This window comes from Crinia signifera, chromosome 8 (genome assembly GCF_055691185.1).
Source record: "Crinia signifera chromosome 8, ASM5569118v1, whole genome shotgun sequence".
In the NCBI taxonomy this organism is placed as follows: Eukaryota; Metazoa; Chordata; class Amphibia; order Anura; family Myobatrachidae; genus Crinia; species Crinia signifera.
The window spans coordinates 4,298,727-4,309,907 of NC_139224.1; positions in this window are offsets into that span (position 1 = coordinate 4,298,727).

The following is an 11,181-nucleotide window of genomic DNA, read 5'->3' on the forward strand; positions in this document are numbered from 1 at the left end:
GCGCCCCTGTCCATTACCGCATCCCGGCCGCATCCCGGCCGCTTCATACATGGGGGAGAAGCGGTATCAGTGCACATAACGTGCGCTAATACCCCTTCTCCCCCATAACGACCGTTCATACATCTGCCCCAATGCCCCTTAACATATCCGGTCGATGCCACACACACCATAGTGCCCCTTACACAATATGCCACACAAACCGTACTGCCCATTGCATGTTATGCCACACAAACCGTAATGCCCATTACCCATTATGACCCTCCCCGTAATTCCTATTACGTCACATACAGTTATAACGCTGATTTTTTGGCCCACACACAGAAATGCCCTTTACAAATGATGCCCCACAGAAAGGCTTTTGCCCCATACATTAATTACAGAATTTTTACCTTCATGCATAGAAACCTCTGGGGGATGCGGCTGTGAGCGGCACAGGATGGATCGGAACAAGTATCGGAGATCCTGCTGCGGTCCCTTCTATATACATTCCGGCAGTACTTAATATTTACTGCTAACCACTGAAAACGGGTGTTTTCGGGCAATTATCCGCAATTATTAAATGATATATGGGCCCTTTAATAAAAGCCTTTAAATGTTCAAACTGTTTCCAATTCCTCCCTCGGCCGGGGCAGATTGAAGTCAGTATTTATTTGGACGTGTTATTTATTATCACATTACATTTACAGAGATCTTATCTCACCCGGGATTACAAAAGCCGCAGACGGGAGGGATTGGTACATACTGAACTAATTAGTGAAACGAAGAGAGAATAATACAATTGCTTTGTAGCTAAAGGGTTCGGGGGAAGGGGTGGCAAATACCCAACGTTTTCAACTTGATTTTTTTACCTGTCAGCGTTTTTTTTTTTTTTTAATAGTGGTGAGTTTTTTGTCTTGGGGATAAACATTTTCCTTATTTCTGTTCATCAACCTGTACAATGGTGTTTCCCAAACTGCTCCAGGTTATAAAGCTATCCATCTGAAATTTGGGAGAGTGACCTGTTGGCAAGGGGGCAAGGCCTACATATTGCTTCACTCCAGTGTTCCCTCTAAGCTGTGCGCACGTGCGCGCGCACACCACTCGACGAGCGTGCGCACAGACATTACAACAGAGCGCACAAAGCAGCAGTGGTCCCTTTTTGCAGTTGTGGACTCAAGTAATGTGTGTTTCACCCATTAACTACATTGTGTGCTGTGTTTTGAATGTTTAAATGTTTAATATCAGTTTGAAGTAAAGTTAACACAAATGCTGAACGTCATTTTCCAGTTATATATGTGACGCACAAAATTTTTAATTTCCTTCCAAAGTTGCACAGCCAAAATCTTTTGCCGCACACAGACTTCGGAAAATTAGAGGGAACATTGCTTCACTCCCGCAAGGTGATACACCCTTTTTGCCGCTGTGGGGGCAAAGTCAGCGACTCTGTAAGCTATTGGCCATGCCACCAGCCCCTCTGGCTGCAGGAATAGACTCCCCCACCCCGACACTGCTGGCCCCAGGTGAAACGTGGGTACGTCTCAAAAAAATGGGATGTTCCCGTGAAAATCAGGACAATGTGGAGGTATGACCACAGTGTGTACATTATGTGCATAGCCCAGGGCTTACTCAGCTGCTGCGATAAAAACAGGCTGTTCGGGGCCCGAGCTGAGGAGCTGGTGTCACACGACTTCCCCTAAAATGTGTTTTCCCTGACACTCCCAGAAATCGGCCAGTTACCACCTGGTATCTGAATCAGGCCCATCGCAGGTGCTTCACAGGCTGTATGAAGAGGTGAATGCACGCAAATAACCACATTTATGTCTGTGCATGCACCCAACTTCATATCAAACCCGAAGTTCTCCAGTGCAGCTTGCAACCTACAGCACCTAGTACAATAGGACAGAAAAACATTTTGTCACTAGACAATAACAAGTATAATGCAGACCATTGAGGAGATAACGACACTGCGCAAATGTCACATGCGCAATTCAAATGCTTCAACAGTGTCTTCTAGTGGTCAAAATAGGTTAATGCAGTGTTATTGAGTTAACTGTCACATGCACAGTACAAATGCTTCACCAGTGTCATCTAGTGGTGAAAAAGGGTAATGCAGGGAAGAAGTATAATTGAAATTTGACGCTTCGTTCAGCTCGCTGCTTTCAGTTTAATTCCTTTTGAAATTCTTTTCATTTCTCTTCCTCAGCACATTCAGCTGCTGACGTTCTCTTCCAAAGTACTGTAGAAGAGAATAGGCTATACCTCAGGGCTTTATATTTCGTTGCTATGGACAACCCTGACATGTCACAAAGAAATGCAGTTAAAATGTTGCAGGCGTTTTGCAAATCACGTCAGCTTCAATTCTTTTGCTTAGGAAGCTCAGTTGTAACTTTTCAGACTCCATAAATCATCTGGGTGTTTGATAGAGATGTAAGATGTAAAGTTCTGTTATAGCTTGTACAGACTTACTGTTATCATTATTCCCTGGTAGGTAACATGCAATTATCCTCTGTACCTCGATGCCAAGAGACCTTTCTATGGCCCTTATTCTACTTCGTGCGGTACGGCCCGCGTGCGGCCGTACCGCCGATGTTTTTACACTGCACATGCGCAGAGGTCAATCTGCGCATGTGCAGCCCCCTTCGCCGCAGACGTATTTCGTCCGCCGCAAAGGGGGCGTATAGGGGCGTGAGGGGCTTCATGCCCTCATTTCCCTATGTGTACGCCCCGCGTTTCATGGGCGTTCCCATGCAAACGCGGGGCGTATGCATGGTAATGAGGGCATGACGCCACTCATGGGGGCGGAAAGCTGACGTCGCCGGATGTCAGCTTTCAGCCCCCATACAAGCTACCACACGGACGATTGTCCGTGTGGTCTCAGCTTGCGGGAGCTGCCGCGGCGTGCGGTCCTGCCTTCGATGGTCGACGACCATCGAATGCAGGGGGCAGCTCCCACCATGGTGGAGGCGTAGCCTCCACCATTTTTATGCGGATCGCCAGCCGTCCGTGTACGGACGGCCGTGGCGATCCGTAGGGTGGGCGGGGATTGGTTTGTGCGGCCGGAGCCCCGTGTGCGGCTCTGGCCGCACCAACCAGAATAAGGGCCTATATGTGTGTGTGTGTGTGTGTATATGCTTTACCTCACATTGTGCTATATGATATTCAGCTTTGGCTTACATGATACAAACATTGCCCCTGAGTGGGGTTTTAGGAAATACGTCTAACACCACACACACACAGTGGTTCAAAGTTACTGGATAACTAAGGTTTCCGGAAACTGGTGGTAATTCCCAATGAAAGGCCGGAGCAGAGGGGACGCAGCCATTCTGATAATAGTTACACTGTTGACACCACAATGTGTATAGATATGATGTTAACATTGTTAATATTTCAACATTGAAATTTCCGCATTTGCAGAATGTCGACTTGTGAAATGTCAGTTTTATTTGTGGACTTAAGGATAAGATACTGAGGGGAGCTTAAAGTTAGGTTACAGAGGGAAGGTTTAGGCTGTCAGTGGGGAGGTTATGGAGGGCTAGCATTAGGCTGTAGGGGATGCGGTCATTTGGTCTACAGCATGATGGTCCACAGTCATTAGGTCAACACCATTAGGTTGACATGGGAAAAGGTCGACATGGGTCTAGGTCGACGTGGTTCTAGGGCAAAAGGTCATTAGTTCGACAGCGTCTAGGTTGACAGTGAAAAGGTCAACATGTGGTTTTTATTTACTGTTTTCTGAGCCGACATGTGCCGACAGGCGGTATTTCATGCCCTACCATCCACTAGGGCGTGGTGGGATAATAAAACCGTACCCGACGCACAGTGATGCTGGTAAGTAATGGGGGCAGGGTGCATGTGGGTGCAGGTGGGAGTTGCGCTGTGCTGCTGGGGGCCCGGGCCCCCACATTTCTAGCGGCGGGTCTGTGCCCGCGTGTCCTAGGCCTGTTAGTGACCAATCATCTCCCAGTTCCATATGATTCCCAATCCTGTATGTGAACATAGTAATCCTATCACCTCTCAGCCTCCGTTTCTCCAGTGAGAACATATTCAGCCTGGTATAACCTATCCTTGTATTCTAGTGATTCCAGACCTGTTACTAGCTCAGTCGCCCTTCTCTGCACCTGTTCCAATTAATTTATGTCCTTTTTAAGGTTCGGTGCCCAGAACTGAACACAATATTCCACGTGTGGTCTCACCAATGCCTTGTAAAGAGGCAATATCACATTGGCATTCTTGGAATCCATGCCCCTATTAATGCCAGTGTCCGGTTTGCTTTTGCTGCTGCGCTTGAGCTCAATTTTTCATCTATGATGACCCCCAAGTCCTTCTCTACAGCAGAATTCCCTATAATAACTCCACTTAGCCTATAAGTAGCTTGTTCATTTTTATTCCCAAAATGAATTACTTTACATTTATCAACTTTAAACTGCATTTTCCACCTTTCCAGTCTATTTAAGTCACTTTGTAGTGTACCCACATCCTCTCCTCAGTTAATATACTTACTCAATTTCATGTCGTCTGCAAATATTGCAATTTTACTCACTATGTCACTTCCAATATCATTAATTAATATTTTAAACAAGGTGGGTCCCAATATTGAACCTTGCAGGACTCCACTTTGGACCTTACCCCAGCTGGAATGTGTGCCATTTACCACCACTCTCTGTCCCCAATTGTGCAACCAGTTTTAAATCAAATTACAAATTTTATCACCTAACCCTAAATTACCTAGTTTCATTAATAACCTTTTATGATGCACCATATCAAAAGCTTTAGCGAAATCAAGCAGCATTACATCAACAGATTTCCCTAAGTCCAGCCCCCTACTGACTTCCTCATAGAAGCTAATTAAATTAGTCAGACATGATCTATGTTTGACGAACCCATGCTGAGCCTTACTTATTACTTTCTCCTGTTCTAAGAAATTTTGGATACTATCTCTTATTATTCCTTCTAATATTTTCCCCACAATGGATGTAAGGCTGACCGGTCTATAATTTTCAGGGTTAGTTTTGCTACCTTTCTTCCATATTGGTACTATGTTAGCTATGTGCCAGTCCCCGAGTTTATTGATTCTCGAATATTAGATATAATGGTAGTGCTATTACAGAACTCAATTCTTTTAGTATGCTAGGGTGTATTTTGTCCGTGCCAGGAGATTTGTTACTATTTAGGTTCTGTAATACTATTTCCTCACTCAAACATACAGTTTGGGAGCCATCAAAAGCCGAGCATTTAATCTGTGGGAGATCTTCTGATGATTCTTCCCTTGTAAATACTGAAGCAAAAAATTCATTGAATAATTCCGCTTTCCCTTTTCCTTCTATTACCAGGTGACCCTGCTTATTTTTTAGTGGGCCAATATTTTCCAACCTTAACCGTTTCCCATTCATATAACTGTAGAATTTTTTGGGATTATATTTGTTATCTGTGGCTAGTTTACGTCCAGTCTTTAATTTAGCCATCTTGATTGTATTTTTACATTTCCCCTCGAAAATGAAGTGTATTTTCCAGGCGTATTTTACCGGCAATTAGCGGCCGTATCCCGCTAATTGCCAATAATTAGCTGTTACATACGGCCACCATCCTTTTGAATGCTGATTCCAGTTCGTTTTCTTTTGATGGCGTATACATTCATATTTATAAATACAAATATGAATGTGCCATCAATACGAATTGACGTATTTTCGGTATAGAAAATGCCAAAAATACGAATACGTATAAAATAGGCACCTATTTTATACACATTTTTGTTAGTAAATTTCCCCCAATGTGAACTTGAGATATTTTACTTTCATTTTTTCTTTAACGAAAAATCTCAAGTGAACATTGCCCACTGTATATATTTGTGGTCCTTTATACACACTGAGAATTATTTATTGTAAAGGTGCCCATACATGGTGCGATAGGCACTGTACGTTTTGAACGCAATGCAATGAGATGCAATGCAATCTAGTGCAGCACATACTGCTTAAACCTGAATGGTGGCGGGGACGTGGCAGAGGATACCTGGCAGAGCTGCCAATGGCTGCCCCCCTCCTATAATTGGTGCTGCTCACATTGGGCGGGATGTACGTACCAGAAAATGAGGTAAACCCCCGTTATTAGGGGTTTTACCGCATTTTCAGATGCACTAAAGCCCCAGCACCGGGGATTTGCCGCATGAGGTTACGCCAGCTCTTGCTGGCATAACTCCATAGAAGCCTTTGGGCTTCTTTTCACATCCCCCGCCGCCCCACGCTGCCCTCCTCACCTGATGTCCAGGCCGCCTCCTGCTGTGCTGCCCGGACAAGTGACCTCCTCCTCCCTTCCGGGTGCGGGAATGTACCGTAATCGCTTGGTACATGCCGCCCTTATTGGAAGAAGTGCAGACTGTCTGGAGTGTCTTCTGAGTAGCTGTACAGGTCAGAGTATGCTCCGCGTGGACCTGTAGAGTGAGACTGGCCGCAGGTTGCTGTACCGGGCAGCCAGAAGCAATGGTACTGCCCCCTCCTTGTAACTGCACCCAGCCGTGGCATGTCAAAGTGTTTCAGCATCTCCGCTGTTGTCGGTACATCCCCCCACATTCACTGCACCATACTAACATCATTGGAGGAGTACGCTGAGGGGGTCATACAGAATGTTCGCTCTGGCAGTGAAAGGGTGCAAGGCGCTGTTACCCATCAGACAGAACATCATTTCTCCTGCAGGATCACACACGAACAACGCCTTGTTTAAAGGCACCAGGTAAGATCCTGGCCCAGCACCAGCACGTCTTCATTGAGATGTGTTAGCTAATTGTAGCTGCTGCTGCAGACACATATCCCAGCTGTAAGCCGCATAGGGCAGGGTGGAATTCCGTCTCGTCTTCTGATCTGCGTGTTCTTAGGAGGGGAAGCCATGGAAAGAATCCAGAACTCCTGAATGTCTCTGCGCTGCAGGGGCAAGCCGCATCCTGCCAGCTGCCGAAATCCCCTCTGTGAGTAACAGGCCAGAGACTGGTGAGATGTGTTTGTACTGGAGGGCATGAATGAGCCATAAATTACCTGTACCAGTGATGGAGGGTGGGGGGGGGGGGGGGGGGTCTGGGCCAACGGCATGTGTAAAGATAAAGACTAAAGTTTTACAACATAAGCTCAGCCTCACTGCCTTCAGTAACCGTCACCTGTATGTCACACTGCGATATCAATGATCCGTATTACCTAGCTCCTCCGCATATTTACCAACTTACCGAGGAGATGCTGCAGGGAGCTTCGGTAGGGGGAGGCTCTGACATCATAAAGCCGTTCCATAACTTTGCCAGTCTTGGTTCCACATAAGGGGCGGAGCTAAAATGACGTCCCTTCCCCACTGGCAGATGAATGCCGATGGTGATCTCTCCATCCTGCCCGCTTCCCCAGGGTGCGGGAGATCTGCCTGCTCTTCCTGGTGTGAGGGGGCACAGCCAGAAAATCGGGAGCCTCCGGGATACGAGGAAATTATGCTTCTCCATCCTGTGAAATAGACTTTAGCAGGAAAACGTATTTCTTATTCTCTACTTTAAATTAGAGATGTCCCATTGCGGATTTAGAGGCAGATTTAACAACGAGTGATATACTTGTTATCACCCGATACTGGTGGCAGCTGCTGGTGGTGAGCTACAACATCAACTCCATATTGTATAGAGCGTATCCAGATGGCTGACAGAAAATGGGCCTGATTCAGACCTGATCGTTGGGCTGCTAATTTTCAGAGCAAAATCCTCCCCCGTGCAAGCCTGCAAATTGTTTAGTATGAGAATACTGCAGGCCTGCGAATAGATGCAAATCCATTCACAAGCCGCTCACCATGTAATGATTCCCCAGTGTGTGCGGTGTGTGTGTAGCCCAGGACTTACACATCGGCTGTAATAGAATCAGGCTGACCGGGGGCGGAGCTGACATCACATGACTTCCCCTCACACACCAGGCCACACCTGCGTATTACCTGACACTCCCAGATAACAGCTGCTCACCATGTAATGATTCCCCAGTGTGTGCAGTGTGTGTGTAGCCCAGGACTTACTCAGCAGCTGTGATAGAATCAGACTGATCGGGGGCGGAGCTGACATCACATGACTTCCCCTCATACACCTGGCCTCGCCTGCATATTACCTGACACTCCCAGATAACAGCCGCTCACCATGTAATGATTCCCCAGTGTGTGCAGTCTGTGTGTAGCCCAGGACTTACTCAGCGGCTGTGATAGAATCAGGCTGATCGGGGGCGGAGCTGACGTCACATGACTTCCCCTCACACACCTGGCCACGCCTGCGTATTACCTGACACTCCAAGATAACAGCCGCTCACCATGTAATGATTCCCCAGTGTGTGCGTAGCCCAGGACTTACTCAACAGCTGTGATAGATTCCGGATGATCAGAGGCGGAGCTGATGTCACATGACTTCCCCTCACACACCTGGCCATGCCTGCGTATTACCTGACACTCCCAGATAACAGCCGCTCACCATGTAATGATTCCCCAGTGTGTGCGGTGTGTGCATAGCCCAGGACTTACTCAGCGGCTGTGATAGATTAAGGCTGATCGGGGCGGAGCTGATGTCACATGACTTCCCCTCACACACCTGGCCATGCCTGCGTATTACCTGACACTCCCAGATAACAGCCGCTCACCATGTAATGATTCCCCAGTGTGCGCAGACTGTGCATAGCCCAGGACTTACTCAGCGGCTGTGATAGAATCAGGATGATCGGGGGCGGAGCTGGTGTCACATGACTTCCCCTCACACACCTGGCCACACCTGCGTATCACCTGACACTCCCAGATAACAGCCGCTCACCATGTAATGATTCCCCAGTGTGCGCAGTCTGTGCATAGCCCAGGACTTACTCAGCGGCTGTGATAGAATCAGGATGATCGGGGGTGGAGCTGATGTCACATGACTTCTTCTCACACACCTGGCCACACCTGCGTATTCCCTGACACTCCCAGATAACAGCCGCTCACCATGTAATGATTCCCCAGTGTGTGCAGTCTGTGCGTAGCCCAGGACTTACTCAGCGGCTGTGATAGAATCAGGCTGATCGGGGGCGGAGCTGACATCACATGACTTCCCCTCACACACCTGGCCTCGCCTGCATATTACCTGACACTCCCAGATAACAGCCGCTCACCATGTAATGATTCCCAAGTGTGTGCAGTCTGTGTGTAGCCCAGGACTTACTCAGCGGCTGTGATAGAATCAGGCTGATCGGGGGCGGAGCTGACATCACATGACTTCCCCCTCATACACCTGGCCACACCTGCGTATTACCTGCCACTCCCAGATAACAGCCGCTCACCATGTAATGATTCCCCAGTGTGTGCAGTGTGTGCGTAGCCCAGGACTTACTCAGCAGCTGTGATAGAATCAGGCTGATCGGGGGCGGAGCTGACGTCACATGACTTCCCCTCACACACCTGGCCACGCCTGTGTATTACCTGACACTCCCAGATAACAGCCACTCACCATGTAATGATTCCCCAGTGTGTACAGTGTGTGCGTAGCCCAGGACTTACTCAGCGGCTGTGATAGAATCAGGCTGATCAGGGGGCGGAGCTGACGTCACATGACTTCCCCTCACACACCTGGCCACGCCTGCGTATTACCTGACACTCCCAGATAACAACCGCTCACCATGTAATGATTCCCCAGTGTGTGCAGTGTGTGTGTAGCCCAGGACTTACTCCGTGGCTGTAATAGAATCAGGCTGATCGGGGCGGAGCTGACGTCACATGACTTCCCCTCACACACCTGGCCACGCCTGCGTATTACCTGACACTCCAAGATAACAGCCGCTCACCATGTAATGATTCCCCAGTGTGTGCGTAGCCCAGGACTTACTCAACAGCTGTGATAGATTCCGGATGATCAGGGGCGGAGCTGATGTCACATGACTTCCCCTCACACACCTGGCCATGCCTGCGTATTACCTGACACTCCCAGATAACAGCCGCTCACCATGTAATGATTCCCCAGTGTGTGCGGTGTGTGCATAGCCCAGGACTTACTCAGCGGCTGTGATAGATTAAGGCTGATCGGGGCGGAGCTGATGTCACATGACTTCCCCTCACACACCTGGCCATGCCTGCGTATTACCTGACACTCCCAGATAACAGCCGCTCACCATGTAATGATTCCCCAGTGTGCGCAGTCTGTGCATAGCCCAGGACTTACTCAGCGGCTGTGATAGAATCAGGATGATCGGGGGCGGAGCTGGTGTCACATGACTTCCCCTCACACACCTGGCCACACCTGCGTATCACCTGACACTCCCAGATAACAGCCGCTCACCATGTAATGATTCCCCAGTGTGCGCAGTCTGTGCATAGCCCAGGACTTACTCAGCGGCTGTGATAGAATCAGGATGATCGGGGGCGGAGCTGATGTCACATGACTTCTTCTCACACACCTGGCCACACCTGCGTATTACCTGACACTCCCAGATAACAGCCGCTCACCATGTAATGATTCCCCAGTGTGTGCAGTCTGTGCGTAGCCCAGGACTTACTCAGCGGCTGTGATAGAATCAGGCTGATCGGGGGCGGAGCTGACATCACATGACTTCCCCTCACACACCTGGCCACGCCTGCATATTACCTGACACTCACAGATAACAGCCGCTCACCATGTAATTATTCCCCAGTGTGTGCAGTGTGTGTATAGCCCAGGACTTACTCAACGGCTGTGATAGAATCAGGCTGATCGGGGGCGGAGCAGGGCATTCCATGACTTCCCCTCATACACCTGGCCAAGCCTGCATTATCCCTGACACTCCCAGATAACAGCCGCTCAACATGTAATGATTCCCTAATGTGTGCAGTGTGTGTGCAGCCCAGGACTTACTCAGCGGCTGCAATAGAATCAGGCTGATCGGGGGCGGAGCAAACGTCACATGACTTCCCCTCATACACCTGGCCACGCCTGCATTATCCCTGACACACCCAGATAACAGCCGCTCACCATGTAATGATTCCCCAGTGTGTGCAGTCTGTGCGTAGCCCAGGACTTACTCAGTGGCTGTGATAGAATCAGGCTAATCAGGGGGCGGAGCTGACATCACATGACTTCCCCTCACACACCTGGCCACGCCTGCATTATCCCTGACACTCCCAGATAACAGTCACTCACCATATAATGATTCCTAGTGTGTGCAGTGTGTGCGTAGTCCAGGACTTACTCAGCGGCTGCGATAGAATCAGGCTGAT